The 27,188-nt window shown below is 43.8% G+C and overlaps 1 protein-coding gene across 4 annotated transcripts in view; it reads right to left on the bottom strand.

The window, feature by feature from the left end:
• Positions 1-27,188, bottom strand: part of LOC122923203 (pulmonary surfactant-associated protein D-like) — a 170,494-nt gene that overhangs the window by 94,139 nt on the left and 49,167 nt on the right. The window lies entirely within an intron of this gene.

Genomic DNA, 27,188 nt, shown 5'->3' with positions numbered 1-27,188 from the left:
CCAGCCAACCAACACCCAACCGTTGCGGCCATTGGCTGCTGACCTGAGGATAGGTCATCAATATATAGAAACCAGAAAAAAAAACTTTAAAGGGAACCTGTCACCTGGATTTTGTGTATAGAGCTGAGGACATGGGTTGCTAGATGACCGCTAGCACAAATGCAATACCCAGTCCCCATAGCTCTGTGTGCTTTTATTGTGTAAAAAAAAAATGGATACATATGCAAATTATCCTGAGATGAGTCCTGTCCCTGAGATGAGTCAGGGACAGGACTCATCTTAGGTTGATTTGCATATGTATCAAATCGTTATTTTTTACATAATAAAAGAGCACAGAGCTATGGGGACTGGGTATTGCATTTGTGCTAGCGGCCATCTAGCAATCCATGCTTTCAGCTCTATACACAAAATCCAGGTGACAGGTTCCCTTTAAGGATTAGTTTTGCTTGTGTTTGGGTTAGCTAATAACCCATTGCTGTGGCCCTCTGGCCTTTAGTACAATATATACACTTTTTCCTATAATTGTTTTGTTTATACCACTTTTATATGTGCTGTGGTACCTTGATGGGCCATCACCTGACTATATGGCATACGTTATACTTTTATTCTTTTGTTCAGTTTGTACATAAAAGCATCTGACTGTTTTCTCATTGTGTATGAGAAATTAGTCCGAGTGGCACTGCGTCCACTTTTCTCTGCCTTTTTAATACTGCCATTTGTCACTTGTTGCAGATGGGGTATATACCCAAGCAACCTGGTGGTGCTCTGCCCAATAGGAAGCTTATTTATTATACGAACAAAAAAATGTATAGGCGGCACTCCCCAATCGGTGCAATCTTTTATTTCCTCCAAAGCTGGGTACACCATGGCCGAATACATCATGGCTGTATACATCACTGCTGAATACACAGGGCTGAATACATGATGACTGGAGATACAACCCTGAGTACATATGCGGCTGGAGGTGGACTAACCTACATGCAGTGCTGACACAGGTCATGAACTTTGCTATTTTTTATGGGAGTAGAGCACGCGTGTAACAAGCCTCAATATGGAAGTCACAATAGAAGAAACACACGTGGGGGTGACAGAAGGCAGAGAAGGGGCGGACGCATACTTTATGCAGTGCAACCACAAGGATATACTTGAAACATTGAGCACTAAGGCTGTAGAAATGAGGGTGACGCAATTGGCGGAAAAAGTATGCCTTTACTGGACAGTCAGTTCCCCTTAAATCTTACAAAGAAAGTAACCGAGTCCCTAGAGGGCTTTAAATCTACAAGGATGTGTCACAATACCAAGAGGATACACAGTTTGTGAGTGAATGGCAACACCTACATTTAGAGTTCTCATTAAAGATACTAGAGACAGTACTAAAGAGAAAGGAAAAGGAATGTATAGAAATCAAAGATGAATTGATGAGAGCAAAGACGGAACTACAAACCCGCCTTATAGATAACCAGTTTCAAACATTTAATAAACGATTGGATAAAAAACTCATAATAATCCAAGGCAAAAAAAAAAAGAAAAGGGACAAGTTCCTAAGGGACAAGCAAGGTTATGATTCAAGCAGAGTTTATGATTGAAGCCACAAAAAACAACTAAAAAGATGCCAACAGCAACGCCAAAAAAGGAGCGACTATTGGACCACGGACTCTGACTTCAGTATCTCAGACGATCCAGTAACCCATGGAACATCTAATATTGCCGGGATCGGCCAAGAGAAATCCCCTTTAGAAGGAACGTCAGGAGGGGCAGAAGCAAAGGGAAAGCCAAGAATGAAGCAAAGTTACAAAAGAAAACAAGTCTCTTGGAGACGATAATTGAAGAGGACGAGAGTTGTGTTATACATAATCTAGTAGTCAACTTGACCGTCTCCGAGTTACCACCGGACTGTGAGAGGGTCCTTAACCGAGGACTCAATTAAAGCCTGGTGAAACAGTTTGACCCGGTCGTCTTTGAGATAGATCTTTTTAAGGCCACAAGAAAACTGAACCTAAGTAGTTTGTTTAATATTGTGTATTTAGATTTTATATAGGGAAGACCATCAGGTGCCTTTATGAAAGAATTTGTGAACATATAAATTCAATAACTACAGGAAATGGGTGTCCACGCTTCATTGACCATGTCAATATTGAACATGGAGGAAACAGTGATGTGTTAAAGTTTGCAGGCATTGAAACCGTACCGCATTTACCACAAGGGGGAAACAGACACAGAGCTCCTGAGAAGAGAAAGTAGGTGGATTCTGCACTCATGTGCAATGGGCGCTCTAGGACTAAATGAAAAAATCAACATGAGTGTGTTTCTGTGATAAATAGTATGCCCTACCACAGGATTTGCTTTTTAAATTATTTTGTTTTGTAACACTAAATGAGTGCCGAGCTCGTGGTGTCGTCATCAGCAGGCGCTATACGTCAGCGCCGCCGGTGACGTCACGTGTGTGGGACGAGCGCCGGCATTCAAAAAGCTGGCGTGGTGATGCCACTATATTGTTTGGCCTGAAGAAGCACTTAAGTGCGAAACAGCCGTCGCCTTTTGACTTGTGTTAGCACTGCATGTATGTTAGTCTGCCTGCAGCCGCATATGTACTCAGCATTGTATCTCCAGCCATACTGTATTCAACAGTGATGTATTCAGCCATGATGTACCCAGCTTTGAAGGAAATCTGACTGTTTGTCTTTGTCTATGCTCAGAAGTCTTGTATTTATGTAAAACAACTTTGTAAATAAAAGAAAAAATCAGGAATTTATTAAATGCTGAAGATAGTAAAACAATGGTACATGCACCAGGTGGGGGTTAGTGCAGGGTGAGCAATAAGAACACAAAATCACACAATATTGTATGGTTTAGGTATTAAGGATTAGGAACGGAGTAAAAACAAAATGACCCTGTGTAGGTGGTGTCGGCTCTGTAGCGAGCACCCAAAAAAACACAATACCAAGGCTCTCTGAATCAAAGTGATATTACAAGCTCACCTCGACACTCACACTATACCATGTAATCCATCACAACATTTTTAGAAAAAACAAAATAAAAAATAAAAAAATACACTTTGAGCAAAATCCACCTTGGATCTTGGAAGTTGTCGGGTGCCACTGTAAAAAATCCCGGGAGATCTGGACAGATTACCACTGATGTCAGTCAGCTTAAGACTTCGAAACGCGTTTGGTAATTCTGCACATAGACAAACATTTAACATTGCTTTGGAAGAGCTTCCAACAAAGAAGGATCTCCCAGGAGCACTCACCCAATCGTGAACGCCAGAAGTCCACACAATACCTGCGCGCATCCAGTGCCACACACGTGGGATGCCATCCAAAGAAAGGCCCGCCCGACCCAGCAGAACACACGTGTACATCCATTTAAGTATCGACCGCAGACTTTGCAAAGAGAAAGGAGACCGGTGACAAGCAAGATACAGCGCAGACATTAAGTAAGGTAACAGAGGCCAGTATATCGAAATCAGGCGGGACGCCACCCGATCCTGGCCTGTTATCATTATTCCAATTTTTGTACCACACGTGGTCTATGTATTCTGTCAATTTTTTCATCCACCACCGGCTAGAACCTATCACTTATAGATCACAACATTGTTCACTATATTGTGTCTGCTAAATGAACCCACCGGGACGAGCCTCTGGCAAACATTTGATACCGCTACAAAGTAGCCAGGAGTGTTCTATCTACAAACAGGCATACCCTGTGAGTTTATGACTTTTATGATGTTTTACAATTAACTATAACATACTATACATCCATTCCCTCAGCTACTGCTCACAGTAGCCCAATACATCTCATCCCACCCAGCCCAGCCTGGCCACTCGCTACAGAGCCGACACCACCTACACAGGGTCACTCTGTTTTTACTCCGTTCCTTATCCTTAATATATACAGCTTTCATATTATGTTTCCAAAAAAACACTTTTTTGGCAATATACAACATCTGGATTAGTCAGTGTGCAATTTAAGCTACAAATACACCCATCATTTTCTGGGGTTTTAAAAACTAACTTTTTTGCCAAAAAACACTATTTTGAGGCCTTGCAGCATCAGCACGTGTGAAATGACAGGCTTATATACTGCTGTAAAATTCAGTTGTTAAACGAACACTCATTTTGGCAACATTGTGAGATACACCCTTAATACATTTGGTTAGATTCAGAGATTTAAAATACTGCCATTTGGTGCACCAATCTTTTATTCAGGCCTACTGTGTGTCAGGCCATGTGAGATACACCCTGTATATACAGGGCTTATATTCTTTAATTAATGAAACACCCTTTTTGGGTCAAAATACATAATATTTCAGGCCTTGCAGCACAAGCACGTTTGAAATTCCTGGGTTATATACTGCTGCCATATTGAGTTATTAAACAAACACCCATTTGTGTGAAAAAAGTTTATTTGGCAGCCTTTTGTCATTGTGAGATACACCCTACAAAAGGTCTCGTCTGCACTGGATACGTGCGGCGAGCCAATGGACTTAAGGCGCAAATCACAACCCGAGCTTGGATACGAGATTTTTTATTTTGAAAAGACGACACATTTTGGGGTACTCAGAACCCCTTTATCAAGTCTGAAAAAACATATGGTTGTTACAGCGGTCTGTAGTAAATGAATCAAAGGTGTAAATAATGTAAAAGTATAAATAATCAAAAATTCATATTAATATTAATAGTTGGACAATAGTTGAAACTGTGTGTGTACGTAAGTGCGTACAAGCACACATACACGCATTTATATCTGTATATATAGAAAATTATTTGGATGCGTGGATGGATCAATGGATGAAGACAAAACCATAAACATAAACATAAGCATAAATGTAATATATATCCATAAGTAATAGATTGGTTCAGTGTTTTGGCTGGATGATTGTTTACACAAATGATAAAATAGAGGATAAAAGTGACAAATAGAAAATAGATTAAACAATGGCTAAAGGATATAGGTAAAATGGATTATAGATCTAAAAAATAAATTAAAAAGCTGACACAGACCCTGTTGGGGGTATATACAGCTGTATAGGACGGTTTCCTGGTTGTGTACGGGTCTAGATGTACGCAGGAACAGATAGGTAAAAGTACATGGTTTAGAGTGTAGATGAAGGGAGTCCCTTGGGCTACTGAGATTCAGAGATTTGAAATACCGCCATTTGGTGCACCAATATTTAATTCAGGCCTACAGTGGTTCAGGCTGTGGGAGATACACCCTTTACATATAGGGGTTTGATTCAGACATTTGAAATACAGCCATTTTAGGCAAAGAAATCTTTAATTGAGGCATACAGTTGGTCAGGCCATGTGAGATACACCCTTTACATACAGGCGTTTTATTCAGTATATTTGAAATACAGCCATTTTGAGCAAAGAAATCTTTAATTGAGGCCTAGTCTGGTTCAGGGCATGTGAGATACACTCTTTACATACTGTTGTTCTATTCTACTATTAATTAAACACCCATTTAGGGCAAGATCCTAAATTCTAAAAATATGAGGAGAGTGTCAAATAAGGGACGTGGCCCAGGTCGTGGTGCTGCTGATGGAGCTCCTGTTGCAGGGAGAGGACGGGGTCGATCTGTGCCAGCTACACGCACAAGTGAAACCCCTTCCTCAGGTGCGAGTAGGCGAAAGAACCTGCAACGGTATTTGGTCAGGCCTAATGCGACTCTACGAATGGTAAGGCCAGAACAAGTGCAGGCGATAGTAGATTGGGTTGCTGACAGTGGATCCAGAACCTTCACATTGTCTCCCACCCAGTCTCCTGCTGAAAGACCACAGTTGGCACCTGCAGCCAATGTCTATCAGTCTTTCACCTCACCCCCTGTGCAAATCAGCCAAGCAGTCTGAGCCCCAAGTCATGCAGCAGTCACTTCTGCCTTTTGATGACTCTGTTAACAGGGTTTCCCAGGGCCATCCACCTAGCCCTGCCCCAGAAGTGGAAGAGATTGAGTGCACCGATGCCCAACCACTTGATTTTCAGGATGAGTACATGGGAGGACCATCTACTTATATCTCCATAACAGCACACTAGGTAAATGCAGTGGTGGCTGGGCCTGAGGTGGATAGCAGTTTGGCGCATGTCCTTCCACCACCAAGGATTGCAGGGCGCTTCAGTTCACCTCCTGTTGCTTCCTCCTCCTACTCTGCTTCCTCATCCTCTACCAGCTCCTCATCCGGTCAGCGTAACACCTTTACCACCAACTTCAGCACAGCCAGGGGTAAACAACAGCAGGCAGTTTTAAAACTTATCTGTTTGGGGGAAAAACCCCACACCGCGCAGGAGCTATGGACGGGCCTTGAACAACAGACCTATGAGTGGTTTGTGCCAGTCGGCCTCAAGCCCGGCCTGGTGGTGTGCGATAATGGGCGAAATCTCGTAGCAGCTCTGGGACTAGCCGGTTTGACGCACATCCCTTGCCTGGCGCATGTGCTGAATTTGGTGGTGCAGAGATTCCTTAAAAATTACCCCGACATGTCAGAGCTGCTGCATAAAGTGCAGGCCATCTGTGCGCACTTTCGTCATTCTCACCCTGCTGCTGCTCTCCTATCAGCGCTGCAGCGTAACTTCGGCCTTCCCACTCACTGCCTCATATAAGACGTGTCCACAAGTTGGTAATCCACCTTGCACATGCTGGCCAGACTGTGAGAGCAGCAGCAGGCGATAGTCGAGTTTCAACTGCAGCACGCACGGTTGAGTCACTCGGCGGAACAGCACCCCTTCACCACCAATGACTGGGCCTCCATGCTAGACCTGTGTTCCTGGTTGCACTGTTTCGAGTACTCCACGAACATGGCCAGTGCCGATAACGCCATTCTCAGCGTTACTATCCCACTTCTATGCCTCCTTGAAAAAACGCTCCTGGCAATGATGGAAGAGGATGTGGCACAGGAGGAGGAGGAAGAGAGATCATTTCGTAGGGTTTCTGGCCAGTCATTCCCAAGTGGCTCTGAGGGTGGGTTCCTGCACCCAAAAACCCAAGGTAAACAATTGTCCAGCCAGGGCACAGTTCTGGAGGATGACGAGGAGGAGATGGAGGAACCATGTTCACAGCAGGGTGGCACCCAGACCAGCTCATGGCCATCACTGGTGCGTGGCTGGGGGGATACAGAGGACACAGATGATACACCTCCCACAGAGGACAGCTTTTCATTGCATCTGGGCAGCCTGGCACACATGAGCGATTACATGCTGCAGTGTCTCCGCAAAGACCGCTGATTTGCCCACATTCTAACTTGTGCTGAATACTGAATGGCCACGCTGATGGAACCCCGTTACAAGGACAATGTACCATCCTTAATTCCCTCACTGAAGTGTGATGGAAAGATGCGCGAGTACAAGCGCACGCTGGTAGATGCGTTGCTGGTGGCATTCCCACCTGACAGCGGGGGCACAGTGGAAGCACAAGGCAAAGGCAGAGGATAAAGAAGAGGTCGCCAACTAAGCTGGGGCTCCGCCAGCACCTCAGATGGCCGAAATGTGGAAAAGCTTTGTCAGCATGCCACAACAACCAGCACCACCAGCTGATATGGAACGTCTTAACAGGAGGCAGCATTTCACCAACATGGTGGAGCAGTATGTGAGCACACGCCTACACGTACTGAATGATGGGTCTGCCCCCTTCAACTTCTGGGTCTCCAAATTGGGCACATGTCCTGAGCTTGCCCTTTACGCCTTGGAGGTGCTGGCCTGCCCTGCAGCCAGTGTATTATGTGAACGTGTGTTTAGCACAGAAGGGGGCGTCATCACAGACAAGCGTAGCCGCCTGTCAACAGCCAATGTGGACAAGCTCATGTTCATTAAAATGAACCAGGCATGGATCCTTCAGGACTTGTCCGTACCTTGTGCAGAATCAACATGTATACCGGCACTAACCAGCCATTGTTATACTGCAGCGCAATTGCTCGTTCTTGTATTTTGGATATTTCACACTCTTTTAGAGTGTACCCTAATTTAAAAAAATATATATTTAAAACAAAAACCTGTGTTGGCTACCTCGTCCTCCTCCACCGCCGCTTCTACCTACACCGCTACGTCCACCACCTCCTCAAACTCCTACTCCATATGGAACTCCACCTCATAAATAAAAATAAAAAAATTTATTTGTACGTATTTTATTTTATATTTTACTACTTTGTCAGTTACATTTTCGGGTGAAATTCACACATGGGGTGAAATTACCACTGCTATACCTAGTAGTAGGCCGGTAAAAAAAAAAATATTGTCATTTACATTTTTGGGTGAAATTCACACATTTTTTGGGTGTAATATACCCCTCCTTTAACCAAGTTGACAGCCTAATATATTTCAATAATCTTTATTTTACATTTTAGGGTGACAATAAACAATTTTATTCTGTCATAGACCTCTGCTCTACCAAGTAGACAGGTTAATACATTTCTGCAATTTTTCTGTTATATTCTTGGTTTGACATTACACAATTTTAGACGTGAATAAACCTCTGCTCTGCATAGGTGACGGGGAATAAAATTTCTGAAATGCTTTTTTAATTGATGCGTGCCACCTTCTTTGATTCAATGCTTAAACTTAAACAAGTTGTTCCAAATTTGCATTACAATAATGCGTCTCAATAGCTTTTCCCTATTTTATGTTATTTTAAGTCATTTCCCTATCCACATTTGATTGCAGAGCACATGCCATGCTCTTAACCACATTTTGACAACATTTGCAGCCCTCTAGCCCTTTCCATGACATTTTTACAGCCATTTTAGTGCTCAAAAGTTCGGGTCCCCATTGACTTCAATAGGGTTTGAGTTGGGGTTCAGGTCCCGAACTTTTTTCCGAAGTTCGGCCGAACCCGTCGAACCCGAACATCCAGGTGTCCGCTCAACTCTAATAGTGACAAACGACATTGGAACAAATAATTTCTACTGGTGTGATAGAACAGTTGCCCTCCCAAAAAACAGATTGAAGCAGGGGTGTTATATACCAATGATATACTTTCTATATAGTGCATTTGGGTAGTGCAGCATTCTTTTGCGGTTTAGCGGCATTTCCTCAGCTATAGACAGTGACAAACGAAATTGGAACAAATAATTTCTACTGGTGTGTTATATACCAATTATATACTTTCTATGTAGTGCATTTGGGTAGTGTAGCATTTGTTTTGCGGTTTAGCTGCATTACCTCAGCTACAGATAGGGACAAACAACATTGGAACACATAAAAGTGGGGGAAAAAAGTGGGCTACAGTAAAATTGTTATTCAGTGACCGCATAATGTACCTCAAGCCACATAATCACAATTTCTTTTATGTCAAGTGAATGCCTAATTTTTAAGAAGCATAAAAATTTTCCCCGATTTAAGATACATATTTTTTGTTGGAATTTTTGTCATTGATCCCACTCTAGTATGTCACTGTCCATGTTGTGGGATTATTTAGACATTTCTACTAAGTATTTGGTGGCTGCAAATATGAGCTGAAGGTTTTTCAGGTTTGCCTGCCATTAAAGTGAATTTCGCCCAACGTGAACTTGCGGTTCGCGAACATTTGATCGCGTTTGCAAACTGTCCAGGCCGATGTTTATCCATCACACTACCTGCTTCCACAAAATACTGATTGAGGGCTGCAATATTCCTGTTTCCACAAAATTATGATTAAGGGGTTTGATATACCTGCTTCTACAAAATATAGATTGAGGCCTTCGATATACCTGCTTCCAAAAAATACTGATTAAGGGGTTCGATAGACCTGTTTCCACCAAATATTTATTGAGACCTACGATATACCTGCTTCCACAAAATAATGAATAAGGGGTTCAATATACCTGTTTTCGTCTAATATTAATTGAGGTCTGCGATATACCTGCTTCCCCAAAATACTTATTAAGTGTTTGATATACCTGCTTTCACCAAATATTGAGTGAGGGCTGCAATATACCTGCTTCCAAAAAATACTGATTATGGGGTTGTCACGACGGACGTGCACTCAGTACAAAAGATAACACACCAACCAGGCTCTGGACGAGAGACGGGGGAAGGGTCACCTCCTAGCTTATTCCTGACCTCTTTCCCTGCACTGCTCAGCCCACAAGCAGACCTTGAAGGTAGGTGTGCTGTGTCCTCCAGCCTGGGCTGACAAAACCCTGAGCTCCCTAAGATGGTGAAGTGGGGAGTTGGGGCAGTCTGCTCGCACAGAACCTGGATGGAATAGATGACACAAACAACCAAATTAGAAATGACACTTATCTCTGAGAGCAGGAACTGACAGCCAACCTTCCCTCCAAGCTTCCCAGACCAAAATGAACAGTATAATCCGCTCAGGGCACTGGGCAGTGTGCTATTTAAACTAATGACTCCACCCAGTGCACCTGATGAGAGGTGGATCCAGCACGGCTCCAAAGCAACCACTAACTTTGTGCTGCTATCCTGGCCGACCTCCACACATCGACAGAGTGGGGCATGACAGTACCCCTCCTTCTACGGGTGACCTCCGGACACCCCGGACCAACCTTATCCGGATGGGACCTATGAAAGGCCCTCACCAGTCGGCTGGCGTTGACATCTGACGCCGGAACCCACATCCTCTCCTCAGGACCATATCCCCTCCAGTGCACCAGGTACTGGAGGGAGCCCCGAAGAACTCTCAAGTCGAGAATCCTGGAGATCTCAAACTCCAAGTTTCCCTCGACAGGAGGAGGAGGAAATGGCGATGGTACCACCGGTTTAACATATTTTTTTAGCAAAGACCAGTGAAAGACATCATGGATCCTCCAAGTCTGCGGAAGATCCAGCCGAAACGCCACCGAATTGATCACTGCAGAAATCTTATACGGACCAACAAATCTTGGACCCAGTTTCCAAGATGGCACTCTCAACTTGATATTCTTAGTGGAAAACCACACCAGATCACCCACACACAGGTCCGGACCAGTCACACGTCTCCTGTCAGCCATTCATTTATACCTCTCACCTATCCTCTCCAAATTCCCTTCAATCCTCCGCCAGATAGAGGACAAGGCAGAAGAGAATCTCTCCTCCTCTGGCATCCCGGAGGAACCAGACCCAGAAAAGGTACCAAACTGAGGATGGAAACCATATGCACCAAAAAATGGCGACTTACCCGTGGACTCCTTCCTATGGTTATTCAATGCAAATTCTGCTAAGGACAAGAATGAGGACCAGTCCTCCTGATTCTCAGCCACAAAGCACTTCAAGTAGGTCTCCAGGTTTTGATTGGTACGCTCCATCTGACCATTCGACTGTGGATGAAAAGCCGACGAGAAAGAAAGTTGAATGCCAAGCCGAGAGCAGAACGCCCTACAAAACATGGAGACAAACTGCGTGCCCCTATCAGAGACCACATCCGAAGGAATACCGTGCAATTTCACAATATTATCCACAAAGATCTGCACAAGAGTCTTAGCGTTAGGCAGACTCGTTAGTGGTATAAAGTGAGCCATTTTACTGAAACGGTCGACTACCACCAAAATCACTGTTCTCCCGGAGGAACTCAGCAGGTCCATAATAAAGTCCATGGAAAAATGCGTCCAAGGTCGAGATGGAATAGACAATGGAAGAAGTGAACCAGGCGGTCAAGTATGAGCAACCTTTGACCGAGCGCAGGTTTCACAAGCTGTCACGTAATTCTCAATACTCTTACGTAACCCTGGCCACCAGAACCTCCGGGACACCAGATCACAGGTGGACTTACCACCAGGATGTCCAGCGAGAACAGTATCGTGATGTTCCTTGAACACCTTGTATCGTAGGCCCTCAGGAACAAACAACCTCCCTGGGGGACATGAACCAGGAGCCCCCTCCTGAGCTCCCAATACCTCCATCTCCAATTCAGGGTACAGAGCGGAGACCACCACACCATCCGCCAAAATCGGCGCTGGATCTTCTGAATCACCTCCTCCAGGAAAGCTGCGAGACAAGTCATCTGCCTTGACATTCTTAACCCCAGGGCGAAAGGTAACCACGAAATTGAACCTGGCAAAAAACAATGACCATCTGGCCTGTCTAGGGTTCAGACGCTTGGCAGATTGCAGGTAAGACAAATTCTTATTGTCTGTATACACCGTAACGGGGTGAGACGCCCCCTCTAACCAGTGACGCCATTCCTCAAAGGCCAACTTGATAGCCAACAACTCCCTATCTCCAACATCATAATTCCTCTCGGCGACCGAGAGCTTCCTGGAGAAGAAGGCACACGGGACCCACTTGCCAGGAGAAGAACCTTGCTAAAGCAATGCCTTAACCCCCACCTCTGATGCATCAACCTCCACCACGAATGGCTGAGATACATCCGGCTGCACCAGAATGGGAGCAGACGCAAAACGCTCCTTAATAGCCGAAAAGGCCTGCAATGCCTCATCCGACCAGACAGAGACATCAGCGCCCTTCTTGGTCATATCAGTAAGAGGTTTGACTAGGGTGGAATAATTCTAAATAAATTTTCTATAATAATTTGTAAACCCCAAGAACCGCATCAAAGCTTTCTGATTCTCCAGTCGGTCCCACTCCAGAACCGCCCGGACCTTTTTGGGGTCCATACGAAAACCGGAATCAGAAAGCATGTATCCCAAGAACAGAAGCTCTTGCACCGCAAACAAACATTTCTCCAGTTTAGCATATAACTTATTCTTCCGAAGGATCGTCAAAACCTGTCTCACATGATCCTGATGGGTCTTCAGATCAGGAGAATAAATTAAGATATCATCTAGGTAAACTACTACGAACCTCCCCACCAAGTGATGAAAAATATCATTGACGAATTGCTGAAATACCGCTGGCGCATTCCTCAACCCAAAAGGCATTACCAGGTTCTCAGAGACCCTCGTGCGTATTGAAGGCCGTTTTCCACTCATCCCCCTCCTTGATCCTGATCAGATTGTATGCTCCTCTCAAATCCAACTTGGAGAACACCTTGGCTCCAACAATCTGATCAAAAATAGGCAGGGGATATGGATCCCGGACTGTAATACGGTTCAACTCCCGGAAATCCAAACACGGTCTCAGTGATCCATCTTTCTTTTTCACGAAGAACAAACCTACTGCCACTGGAGACTTAGATGGTCTGATATGACCCTTTGCCAAACTCTTGGCGACATACTTTCGCATGACCTCTCTCTCGGGTTGAGAGAGGTTGTAAAGCCGAGACTTAGGCAACTTAGCCCCCGGAATGAGATTAACTGGACAATCATAGTCTCGATGAGGGGGCAATTCCTGAGCCCCACCCTCCGAAAAGACATCTGAAAAATCTGAGAGCTACTGAGGCAAGGCCGTAATGCACACTTCAGCGATAGATGTGACAAGACAATTATCCGAACAAAACTTGCTCCAACCAATGATTTGTCTCGCTTGCCAGTCTATAATTGGGTTAAGTCTAGACAACCATGGCAACCCCAAAACTATTGGAGCTGGCAAATCCTTCATGACAAAACAAGAAATAATCTCAGCATGTGAATCACCCACCCTTAAATGAATACCATGAACAATGTGAGTAAGGCTCCTTTGAGAAAGAGGGGAAGAATCAATTGCAAAAACACGAATCTCGTTCTCTAACGTGCAAGTACTTAGTCCCAGGCCCTGAAGAAAAAGAAAGTCAATTAAATTTACCCCAGCACCACAATCAAGGAAAACATCAACAAACACATTTCTAGACTCTAGCGCCACCATAGCTGAAAGGAGAAAACGGGAACTGCAGGGAGCTTGCATACCAGTCTGCTCCACCATACCATTCTCTTCACCCTGTGGTTTAACATAAGGACAAGAAAAAATTAAATGACCCCCTCTTCCCACAAAAGAAACATAGATTGTGCACTTTTCGAAAGTCTCTACTATCAGAATGGCCAGATATCTGACCTAACTGCATGGGTTCCTCCCCTACCCCAGAGTAACAAGCAATATCAACCTGGGCAGCTGGTGAAACAAAACCGCAGGCGGGAGGAATCCCCTGCACAGAGGGACCCATACACCTCTCTCTGATACGTCTATCCAAACGTATAGCCAAAGACATTGCATTCTCCAAAGTATCTGGGTATTCAGGAAAAGCCCCCTGGCATTTTTCAACCTTTCAGATAACCCCTGACAAAACTGACTACGTAACGTGGGGTCGTTCCACCCCGACTCAGTAGCCCACCTCCTAAACTCTGTGCAGGAAACCTCAGCCGTATGTTTACCCTGTAGTAGGTTACGTAATTTTGATTCTGCCAACGAAACTCGATCTGGGTCATCGTAAATCAATCCCAGGGCTTTAAAAAATTCCTCCACCGAACGGAGGGCCAGAGAACAGGGCGGCAGAGAAAAAGCCCAGGATTGCACGTCCCCTTTAAGCAAAGACATGATGATACCCACCCTCTGATCTTCATTACCTGAAGAAAATGGGCACAATCAAAAGTACAATTTACATGACTCTTTGAAGCAGAAAAAATCATCAGTACCCCCTGCAAATTTCTCAGGAAGAGCGACTTTAGGCTCCCCAACAATTTGGCCTGTACCTGCTGCCAGCACCCTCTGACACTGTGTGACCGAATTACACAGATCCGCAACCTCTAGGGATAAACCCTGCATGCGTTCAACCAGTGCATCAATTGACGCCATCACAAAAGCGCAGAGCAATGGCCATCACAGTATGGCGGATTATAATGTCACGACGGACGTGCACTCAGTAGAAAAGATAACACACCAACCAGGCTCTGGACGAGAGACGGGGGAAGGGTCACCTCCTAGCTTATTCCTGACCTCTTTCCCTGCACTGCTCAGGCCACAAGCAGACCTTGAAGGTAGGTGTGCTGTGTCCTCCAGCCTGGGCTGACAAAACCCTGAACACCCTAAGATGGTGAAGTGGGGAGATAGGAGCAGTGTGCTCACACAGAACCTGGATGGAATAGATGACACAAACAACCAAATTAGAAACGACACTTATCTCTGAGAGCAGGAACTGACAGCCAACCTTCCCTCCAAGCTTCCCAGACCAAAATGAACAGTATAATCCGCTCAGGGCACTGGGCAGTGTGCTATTTAAACTAATGACTCCACCCAGTGCACCTGATGAGAGGCTTATCCAGCACGGCTCCAAAGCAACCACTAACTTCGTGCTGCTATCCTGGCCGACCTCCGCACATCGTCAGAGTGGGGCATGACAGGGGTTTGATATGCCGACTTCCACAAAATACTGATTGAGGGCTGCAATATATCTGCTTCCATAAAATACTGATTAGGGTTTTGATATACTTGCTTCCACAAAATACTGATTGAAGACTGCAATATACCTGCTTCCACAAAATACTGATTAAATACTGTTGAATTTTTTGGAGGGAGTATTGGATTGTGGTGATTAATATCACCTTGGTGGCCCTATTTGAACTTTTCTCTGTGTATTCAATTACCTCTTAATTCCAAATTTTTGTTCCCTGTACTGCCTATTTTTACCTGTGCTTAAAATAGGGTTGCTAGGCATGGTCCGTCTATCTGTTGATAGACAGAGCACGCTGCATGCAGGCTGCATGCAAGGTCACATTACTGACAGCCAGGGACTATAAGTAAATGATTAAAGCCAGGTCCTCCCCAGCAGCTGGTAACAGTGCCTGGGCTGTGTGTACTTCTCCCTGTCCCTGCACTTGTCAGATGGTCCCTCACTCAGCAGAACTGGAGAAGGCAGAGTTGGTGCAGCGCAGACCAGGGAAGGGAGATCTGCCATCTGCTCAGTGTATAAATGAAAGCAACATGTGGTAAGAGGACCCCTTTGTGCTGCAGGGTATTAACCCTTTAGGGGGGAGGGCTCTGGTTACTGACACTTTTGGGGGGCTATTGTTACTGGCTAGTGAGGGCAGGTGGGATTAGCCTCAGGGTGAGGGCAGTGGCGGCCATAGTGAATAGTGAAATTGCAGTTTTATGCAGACTGGTTGCTAAGGGCTGAATCTTATAAAATATGGGGTAAGTCAATCTAATAGTAACTGATTCTGGAATATCATGTTATTAGTAACTACATATATGAAAATTGAAATTAGGGCCTAAATGTGACAGTTATCCTTTGAGGGGTACGATATACCTGCTTCCACCAAATATTGATTGAGGCCTGAGATATACCTGCATCCACACAATACTGATTAAGGGGTATGATATACCTGCTTCCACAAAATATTGATTTAAGGAGTTTGATATACCTGCTTCCACAAAATAATGATTAAAGGGGTATTATCATCTTAATGATCACGGTTAAATCTGTTAATGATTTAACAGTGATCATTTTTCAAAATATATTTAATAAAAAAATCCCCACCCCTGAGAAAAAAATAAACCTATACTTACCTGACTGTTGTCTTCCGTCTCCCCTGGTTATGGCCACTGCTCTTCTCAGGAATTGCGGTGGCCGCGTGTGCGCAGACGTCTTCTTTTCTTCTCCCGGCCGGCCGCGCGCTGTACTGAACGTGCACGCCGAGTCCGCGCATGCGCCCTGGTGACTTCTTCTTGGCAAGTATACTATACTGGCCAGGAAGAAGTCACCAGGGCGCATGCGCGGACTCGGCGTGCGCGTTCAGTACAGCGCACGGCACGGCCGGCAGAAGACATCAAGATGGAGCCCGAAACCAGGAAGTGGACGGCGCACCGGGAGCAGGTAAGTATAAACCTGCATCTTGAGAAAACCCCTTTAAGGGGTTTGATATACCTGCTTCCACAAAATACTGATTGACTGCTGCGATATACCAAACTTCCACAAAATACTGATTGACTGCTGCAATATACCAAACTTCCACAAAATACTGATTGAAGGCTGCGATATACCTGCTTCCACAAAATACTGATTAAGGGGTTCGATATTCCTGCTTCCACCAAATATTCATTGAGGCCTGCGAGATACCAGCTTCCACAAAATACTGATTGAAGGCTGTGATATACCTGCTTCCACAAAATACTGATTAAGGGGTTCGATATTCCTGCTTCCACCAAATATTGATTGAGGCCTGAGAGATGCCTGCTTCCACAAAATTCTGATTAAGGGGTTCGATATACTTGTTTCCACAAAGTTTTGGTTTAGGCCTACGATATACCTGCTTCAACAAAATACTGATTTAAGGGGTTCGATATACCTGTTTCCACCCAATTTTTATTGAGGCCTGTGATATACCTGCTTCCACAAAATACTGATTAATGGGTTTGATATACCTGCTTCCACAAAATACTGATTGAGGGCTGCGATATACCTGCTTCCACAAAATACTGATTAAGGGGTTTGATATACCTGTTTTCACCAAATACTGATTGAGGGCTGCGATATACCTGCTTCCACAAAATACAGATTAGGGTTTTGATATACCTGCTTCCACCAAATATTGATTGAGGCCTGAGATTTACCTGCTTCCACAAAATTCTGATTAAAGAGTTTGATATACCTGTTTCCACTAAATATTGATTGAGGCCTACGATATACCTGCTTCCACAAAATACTGATTAATGGGTTTGATATACCTGCCTCCACGAAATTCTTATTGAGGTCTTAGATATACCTGCTTCCACTAAATACAGATTAAGGGGTTCGATATACCTGTTTCCACCAAGTATTGATTGAGGCCTGTGAGATACTTGCTTCCACAAATACTGTTCTTCTCTAGGGACTTCATCACAGGGTCATTTTGAAAATGACAGGCAGAGGAAGAGGCAGGTTGTTCCGCAGGGGTGGTAGGGGTCGGGCAGGTACACCAGGCCATAGCCTAAGTGGGAAGTTGGAAAAGGCACATGCGATTACTTTAAAGGGTGCACCAAGTTGGTTGAATGACTAAGTCAGCCTTCCGCTTCTACACTCTCCTCATTCTATGCTATGTGCACCCCCAAATCCACCACCTCCATAGCTCATCCACTCGAGTCAGAGGAATTATTTTCCCATCCATTCCCAGACCTTACCGATACACAGCCATTCTTAACATCGGTTGTGGAAGAGGAGGTAGCAACAGCCGCCACCCAGCGGTCTGACGACATTACTCAGACCAGCCCATGGAGAGAGGTCGCTGCTGTTGCTACCTCCTCCGAGATCTCAAATGTCAGTGGTGGTAAAGGTGACAATGATGACGTGTCGATGGACGTCACATGGGTGCTCACAAGAGAGGAAGAGGAGGGGAGTTCAGAGGGAAAGACGGAGCAGCAGAGAGGGAGGAGAAGGAGGAGAAGCAGTCAGAGCTCGCAGTGCACAGGAGGCAAAAAAGCAGACTGCAGATGTATCTGGAAAGAACCATCCACCATGCATGGTCTCTTCTGGCGCTCCCAGGATGCCGGCACATGGCTCCACAGTGTGGGCTTTTTGTAATGTGTCAGCTGCTAACAATAATGTTACCATCTTCAGACTGCGTTGTCACGGTAAGCTCAACACTCACCTAGGGACGATCACCTTAAGAAGGCACCTGGCCTCCCATCACCGAGCCCAGTGGGAGCAACGCCATCAGAACCCACAAAGCCACACCTCCTGGTGCTTCACGTCCTGTGTCTTCTCCTTTCTCCTCCCATTTGTCCTCCACTCCACCTTCCACCATGCCGTCCTCGCGTTCATCTGGCAGAAAGAAGGCTTCCATAGCCCAAAAGGTTGAGCGTAATAAGTTGATGACGCCGGATAACCCTCTGGCCCAACGGCTGACTGCTGGCTTGTCAGGACTGCTAGCCCACCAACTACTGACAAATAAACTGGTGGACTCGGAGGTCTTTAGAAAATTTGTGGCCATTGGCACACCGCAATGGAAGGTCCCTGGAAGGGAATATTTCTCCCAGAAATGCATCCAAGAGCTACGTATATGGTCACGTTCAGCGGCAAGTAAATATATCTCTGGCACACAGTGTAAGTGCCAAGATACATCTGACCACAGACACGTGGTTTAGCAAACACTGGCAGGTAAGGTACATAACTTTTACTGCCTACTGGATGAACCTTCTGACAGCCATCAAGCATGTAACCCATGGCTCCCGTGTGGATTTGGTGTTACCGCCACAGATTGCATGCAGGCCTGCCTCTTCTTCTCCTCCCCCTACTCCATCCTCCATCTCCTCCTCGGCTGATTCCTCCTTTTCCACTGCTGCCTCCTCTTCCGCTGCCCTGCAAGGTCCCCAGAACCTATTTGATGTGCCAGGTGATATGTTGCTATGCTGTGCTACGGCTGCTGTGCCTGGAAGCCAAGAGTCACACCGGTCCTGCACTGCTTTCAGCTCTGCGGTCACAGGCCGATCAGTGGCTAACCCCGCTCAATTTAACAGTTGGTAAAGTGGTGTGCGACAATGGTGCCAATCTGCTGAGCGTGCTGAAACAGGGCAAAATGGCACACGTCCTGAACTTAGTCGTGCAGTGATTTGTTGGCAAATATCCCGGGGTCCAGGAGGTCTTGTGGAAGGCCAGGAAAATCTGTGGCCATTTTAGAAGTTTTTAAATGGCCACGGCTCGCCGTTTCGTGGATCCCTGGTGTTGTCCGTGGCTGGGGGAGGTGACTGAGGACGACATTCTCCTGGGTGATGCGCAGGATCCAGGGAGCTCCACCACTTCCAATTTAGTGCAAATGGGGGCCTCATGCTCCAGTGTTTGAAGAGGGACCCCCGTGTAAAAAGCATAAAGCGCAAGGAACAGTACTGGGTGGCAACATACTTAGACTCCCGGTACAAACACAAAATGTCAGACATGTCACCAGCATCACAGAGTGCTGGTATAATGCAGCATTTTCAGGCCTTGCTGTGAAAGATGCTGCATTCTGCTGTTGTGGGCGCTGGCAGACGAATTTCCACCCACAGTGAAACAGTTGCGGGTACTAAAAAAGCTATTTAGCAAGTGATATTGCAGTGGTTCTTTATAATATCTTGTTTTTCCTTTTCTCTGGTGATTAATCTTGGTCACTGGCACCCCGTTGCCAGTCACCAACTAGGCAAAACACGTAGGGACAGTCATGAGTGTCTCCTAGACACCTGACTCTGATATTTGTTATATCACGATCCTTTTCACTGTATGTTATTGGGTGGTTTCCTGTTACCCCATCTGGGACTATATATACTGATTTTTTTTTTTTTTTTTTGGCACTTATATTAGTCTAGGTCAAATTATAAGGGCACTATTCCACTTTGCTGGAATACTTCCCCATGCAAGGGTCATCCTAGGGTTATCAGGAGCCACGAGACACGGGATTGCCCCTTTCGGGACAGCTATTCCGTTTGCAGGTAGGGCGACAATAATAGGGCTAGAATCAGGGACATTTTCCCCAAGCCTATGAAACATATGTCTGCCTTCCTGCAAATATAGGCCATTGGAATCTCATTTCCATATCTAGGTTTTGATTTTTATATTATTTTTTTTAACTTTATATATTTTTTATATTTTTTTGTGTAATAAGGGTTTAATGGCTTTTATTATTGAAACATTAAAAGTTATGTTTTAGAATAAGTGGTGCTCCTGTGAATTCTACTCAATTTTACCACATTCTACTATACTCCCTTGAACAGGGTTATGTTCAACCTGTGAGACACTTCGGATCCAGCCTCAGGGAATGCCTAGACTGACAGGTGTCCGACTACATCGGGTTAACGACTGGTGTGGACGCTTTGAGAAGCAAGGAACCTCTGGACTACTGGGTGTGCAGGCTTGACCTTTGGCCAGAGCTGGCACAATTTGCCATGGAACTCTTGGCTTGCCCCTCATCCAGTGTCCTGTCGAAAAGGACGTTCAGCGCAGCAGAGGGATCATGACCGATAAGCGCACTCGCCTAGCTCAAGACAGTGTGGACTACCTCACATTTCTAAAAATTAATGAGGCATGGATCTTGGAGAAATTCAACACCTGTGATGACCACGTGTAATTGAATTTCTTCATGCCAGCCCACACATATCCGCCACTACCCAGAACAAAGAATGGTCCTTGTCTTATGTATATACAGCAGCATAAAAGGTATTTTCTGTCAGGTGAATGCCTAATTTTTGGGCCCTCTACTCCAGTGGCCTACAGTCAAATTTGTATCCAGTGACCGCCTAATGGACCTCCAGCCACATAATCACAAGTTCTTTTCTGTCAGGTGAATGACACATTTTTGGGGCCTGTACTGGCCTACAGTACAATTTTTATCCAGTGACTGCCTAATGTACTTCCAGCCACATCATCACAAGTTCTTTTCTGTCAGGTGAATGCTTAATTTTTGGGGCCTGTACTGGCCTACAGTAAAAATTTTATCCATTGACCGCCTAATGTACCTCCAGTCATATAATCACAAGTTCTTTTCTGTCAGGTGAATGCCTAATTTTTGGGGCCTGTACTCCAGTGGCCTACAGTTAAATTGTTATCCAGTGACTGCCTAATGTACCTCCAGCCACATAATCACAAGTTATTCACATAAAAATGGCCCCTGATTAAAATACATATATTTTGTGGGAATATTTGTCAATGATCACCCTCTGGTATGTCACTGTCCATGTTGTGGCCACGTTGTGTCTATGTTGTGGCTAATGCAATTCATTAGCTGCAACTACTACCTTCAAGTACTACATTAAGTACAGTGAAGAGATATTGCAGGAGATAGTCAGGAGGTAGGCTGGAAGGTGGAAACAATACAAAAAAAGGTAAGATTTGTTTGATTTAAATTTACTAATTTTTTTTCTCTCCTCTTTAAAATGGCAGACTTGGTTCAGTGCAGGAATTGTTATGCATTTATTTCATGTTCCACTCTTTGGAGATTCGGATGCTGTCAGATCTGTAGACAGTTCTCCTTACTGCAGCAGGAAATTGCATTTTTGAAATCTGATATATTTAAATTATCTGTTAAACAAACTCCAGCTAGGACTGCTGCAATGCCACTGCCACAGAGGACCCCCAGAAATGGCAGATGGGTTACTGTAGGTTCTGGAAGACTTAGAGTGGTGGATAGAAGACATGTCCCACAGTCGGTGGTTCTCCATAATTCATTTGCAGCACTCTCAGAATGTAAGGACAACATGGATATGGACTCAAGCACAGAGGGTGAGAAACCATCGACTCCTATGTCTAATGTATGCAAGACTGCAGCCAAGGACAAAAAAGACAAAGTGAAGTCTCAAAGAAAGCAGCTGTTGCTGGGAGATTCAATCATAAGAAGTGTGGAGCTTAAAGAAAATGGTTTTGTGAGATGTCTCCCTGGGGCTACTGCTAGAAGAGATAGAAGACGTATTATTAATATTGTTAAGCAAGCAAAGCAGGAAGGGGACGTGGATGTTCTTGTCCATCTAGGGACAAATGACCTGGCTTGCAATGAAGTGTCAGAGGTGAAAAAATCTTTTATCACACTTGGTAATGACGTACAGGATTTTGCATCCACCATTTCATTTTCTGAAGTTCTGCCTGTGCATAATGTTCAGAATGATAGGCAGAGGCGCATAAAGGAGTTCAACATATGGCTTGGTAAATGGTGTCAAGAGCAAGGATTTGGCTTTTTTTCTCATGATAGCTCTACTTGGAATAGAAAGGAACTGTACAAAAAAGATGGTTTGCATCTTTCTCTCAAAGGAACAAATGTACTTAGTGAACAACTCCAAGAATTTGCGAAAGAGTATTTAAACTAGGAAGGGGGGGGGGGGGGCAAAAGAGTGAAAATAAAAGAGTCCAATTGCCACCCGAAACAATGCCAGAACAGGTCAGAAGCACAGAGGTTAAGAAATGATAAGCTCAGAGTCCTGTCTACAAATGCTCGCAGTTTAGGTAAAAAAATCAATGAACTTGGGTCAATAATGGCATCTGAGAATGTAGATTTAGTGGCTGTTATGGAGACATGGTTTAATGAAAGAAATGACTGGGACATAACCATACCAGGGTACTCTTTATACAGAAGAGACAGAGAAGAGGAGGAGTGGCCCTGTATGTGAAAGATAGCATTAAATCTAACCTAATACAAGTTGGTGAGGCCAACATAGAGTCAGTTTGGGTTACGTTGCAGTTTGCAAATCATGCAGTAACTCATGTAGGTGTGATATATAGACCACCTGGTCAAGTTAAAGAACTAGATGATCTACTAGTTGAAGAAATAGCTAAAATGACAATGAAAGGAGAAGTTATCATTTATTATCTTCCAGATATAAACTGGAAAACCAAAATAGCAAGTTCTACCAGGAGTACAGATATTCTAAATTCCCTACTGGGGTTATCCCTACAACAAATGGTTGAGGAGCCAACCCGGAGGGAGGCCATTTTGGATTTGGTATTCACAAATGGGGATTCGGTATATGATGTCATTGTAGGCGAAACCTTGGGATCTAGTAATCACCAGTCAGTGTGGTTTAATATAAGAACTGTGAAAGAGTCCCACCACACAAAAACAAAAGTTTTAGATTTTAGAAAAACAGACTTTTCAAAAATGAAATTAGTCATAAATGAGTCCTTATCAGACTGGAACGGATTACATGGAGTCCAGGAGAAATAGGGACTACTTAAAAGGTGCATTATTGAAGGCAACAGAAAATTGCATTAGACTTGTCAGTAAAAGCAAAAAAAGGAAGAGACCACTGTGGTACTCAGCAGAAGTGGCCCAAATCATTAAAAATAAAAAGCTAGCATTTTGTAATTATAAAAAAAAACAGAGCAATGAAGATAAGGAAATCTACAAGATTAGGCAGAAAGAGGCCAAGCAAGTTATAAGAACTTCTAAAGCTCAGGCAGAAGAAAAACTAGCTCAGTCTATGAAAAAAGGGGATAAGACATTCTTCAGATATATAAATGAAAAAAGGAAATTAAAACAAGGAATAACTAAATTAAAAACAAAGGACGGAAGGTATGTAGAAGAGAATAAAGGGCTAGCCGGACTGCCTTAATGAATACTTCTGTTCAGTTTTTACAAAAGAAAAAGAAGGAGAAGGACCTCCACTAGAAAGGATGACTAATAAATCGTTTGATGCATGTGTCTTTACAGAGGAAGATGTTCTAAGTTTGCTGTCTAAAGTGAAGACAAATAAGTCACAGGGGCCTGATGAGATACACCCAAAATTATTAAAAGAGCTTAGTGGTGAGCTGGCAAAACCGTTAACAGATTTATTTAACCAATCATTAGTAACAGGAGTCGTCCCGGAAGATTGGAAATTGGCAAATGTCGTGCCCATTCACAAGAAAGGTAGTAGGGAGGAATCGAGCAACTATAGACCAGTGAGTCTGACATCAATAGTAGGCAAATTAATGGAAACCCTATTAAAGGATAGGATTGTGGAACATCTAAAATCCCATGGATTGCAAGATGAAAAACAACATGGGTTTACTTCAGGGAGATCATGTCAAACAAATCTTATAGATTTTTTTGACTGGGTGACTAAAATAATAGACGGTGGAGGTGCAGTAGACATCGCATATCTAGATTTTAGTAAGGCTTTTGACACTGTCCCACATAGTCCCAAGACTTATCAATAAACTGCAGTCATTGAGCATGGACTCCCATATTGTTGAGTGGATTAGGCAGTGGCTGAGTGACAGACAACAGAGGGTTGTAGTCAATGGAGAACATTCAAAACAAGGTCATGTTACCAGTGGGTTCCACAGGGATCTGTACTGGGACCAATTTTGTTTAATATCTTCATAAGTGATATTGCAAAAGGCCTCGATGGTAAGGTTTGTCTTTTTGCTGATGACACAAAGATATGTAACAGGGTTGATGTTCCTGGAGGGAAACGCCAAATGGAAAAGGATTTAGGAAAACTAGAAGAATGGTCAGAACTCTGGCAACTGAAATTTAATGTGGATAAGTGCAAGATAATGCACCTGGGGCGTAAAAACCCAAGGGCAGAATATAGAATATTTGACACAGTCCTGACCTCAGTATCTGAGGAAAGGGATTTAGGAGTAATTATTTCAGAAGACTTAAAGGTGGGAAGACAATGTAATAGAGCAGCACGAAATGCCAGCAGAATGCTTGGATGTATAGGGAGAGGTATAAGCAGTAGAAAGAGTGAAGTGCTTATGCCGCTGTACAGAACACTGGTGAGACCTCACTTGGAGTATTGTGCGCAGTACTGGAGGCCATATCTCCAGAAGGATATAGATACTCTAGAGAGAGTTCAGAGAAGAGCTACTAAACTAGTACATGGATTGCAGGATAAAACTTACCAGGAAAGGTTAAAAGACCTTAATATGTATAGCTTGGAAGAAAGAAGAGACAGAGGGGATATGATAGAAACTTTTAAATACATAAAGGGAATCAACTCGGTAAAGGAGGAGAGCATATTTAAAAGAAGAAAAACTACCACAAGAGGACACAGTTTTAAATTAGAGGGGCAAAGGTTTAAAAGTAATATAAGGAAGTATTACTTTACTGAGAGAGTAGTGGATGCATGGAATAGCCTTCCTGCAGAAGTGGTAGCTGCAAATACAGTGAAGGAGTTTAAGCATGCATGGGATAGGCATAAGGCTATCCTTCATATAAGATAGGGCCAGGGACTATTCATAGGATTCAGATATATTGGGCAGACTAGATGGGCCAAATGGTTCTTATCTGCCGACACATTCTATGTTTCTATGTTTCTATGTTTCTGAATGATTTCAGCAGGCACACCATTCCGATCACCGCTTGCCACGCAGCGGTGATCGGAAATACATAGGGCGTACCCGTACGCCCTGTGTCCTTAAGGACACCCTATTAGACCATACATACTTCCAGTTTTTATTCATATGCAAATAAACTATTTGTGCACTCAGAGGTGGGGCTGAATATTCTGAGCAATGCTCTGTAACACCCCCTGTGCTCTGGACCGTGTTTCCAGTGACATACATGCATGTACAGCGCTGTTATCGGTTAATGACGTATTATTTATTATAGTACATGCTATTAAAGAAAAAAAAATATGTCTTTCTGGGGACTTCATCCTGGGATATCTACATGCAAAGCCATTAAATTAACCTCCAAGCTATAACATTACCACATAGGGACATTACCACATGGTTTTTCTATACTTAGAAGCTATCACATAGTACTGCGATCTGTATGATCATAAATTTTGTCTGTGGATAAAGCAGTAATATGTATATCAGCTTTCTGAGCAAATCTCAGTGTGGTGAAGCTATAGCACACTGTGGTTATAATACACATATGGTTGATACCATAGATATGTATAATCCAGGACACAGCTCTGTATACAGTGACTAATCAACTTTTGCAAGGGTCCCAGAAATACAGTGATTCTAGCTAACATGGAACTGCATACACACTTGAGAGAGGTGAATCAATGTATAAGCCATGTAAGATAGCGGAGGGAGAGCAGACTTACAGTAAGATAATTTGGTTTGCAAATCTGTGAAGAGGCAGTGAATCTGGCAAGTCTCCTCATCAGCTACTCCAGAATATGCCCACACTTCCTCCTTTTTGTATTTGCTGGGAGAGCTGGACCATGCCTAACCACAGTGGACTAGCGAGACCCCTAGTGGTCATATCTTTGCAGCTTATGTTTGGGTGGATGCCGACAAATAATTGCAATCAAGTGATTTACAGATCTGATAATTAGACTCCTTCCTAAGAAATAAGAATACATTATTATATTGTACAGCGACAGTTTCAAGACAACAAAAAAACAACAACTCAGTCACCTGGAAATAGATGAAGATACAGTAAATTAGTGCCTCCTTTACTATAGTGCTGCCCATGTACTCTTAATAAAATAAAAAAGGACTACTTACTTCACACACCAATTGAATTTGTATCTGATATAGAGCTCTATAAAATATTAAATATTAATTTTATTAAAAGCCTAAAAGGGGGTTTGAACCCATGAACACTACATGCAAAGCAAGTATCTTACCACTAAGCTATAGCATTAGACACCAAAGGTTTTGATTTTTTTGATCTATGAGATGTACTATACCAAAAACACAGTAAACCTAAAATCCTTTGTGACACTGACAAGTGAAGGAAGTCAGATATCAGCGTCACACATCTTTTAAATTTTGCCTCTTATCTAGGGCTTAATAAAATGTAAAAAAAAAAAAATTGAAGCAGAAAGGGGTTTTGCACACCAAAAGCCTGGACATGGAGCAATGACATTACCACTGAGCTACCAGCTTGCCTTGTATGACCCTGGGGTTCTTGTTCATCTATGTGATGTAGCATTTAAAACCACGGTAAACCTAAAATTATTTGTCACACTGACAAGTGAAGGAAGTCCAATATCAGCGTCATCATTTAAATTTGCCTCTTATTTAGGGCTTAATAAAATGTAAAAAAAAAATTGAGGCTTAAAGGGCTTTTGAACACAGAAACACTGGGTATG

This window comes from Bufo gargarizans, unplaced genomic scaffold (assembly GCF_014858855.1).
Source record: "Bufo gargarizans isolate SCDJY-AF-19 unplaced genomic scaffold, ASM1485885v1 original_scaffold_1350_pilon, whole genome shotgun sequence".
Lineage (NCBI taxonomy): Eukaryota > Metazoa > Chordata > Amphibia > Anura > Bufonidae > Bufo > Bufo gargarizans.
Note: the sequence above shows the minus strand (reverse complement) of the source record. Positions and strands in the feature narration are given on the sequence as shown.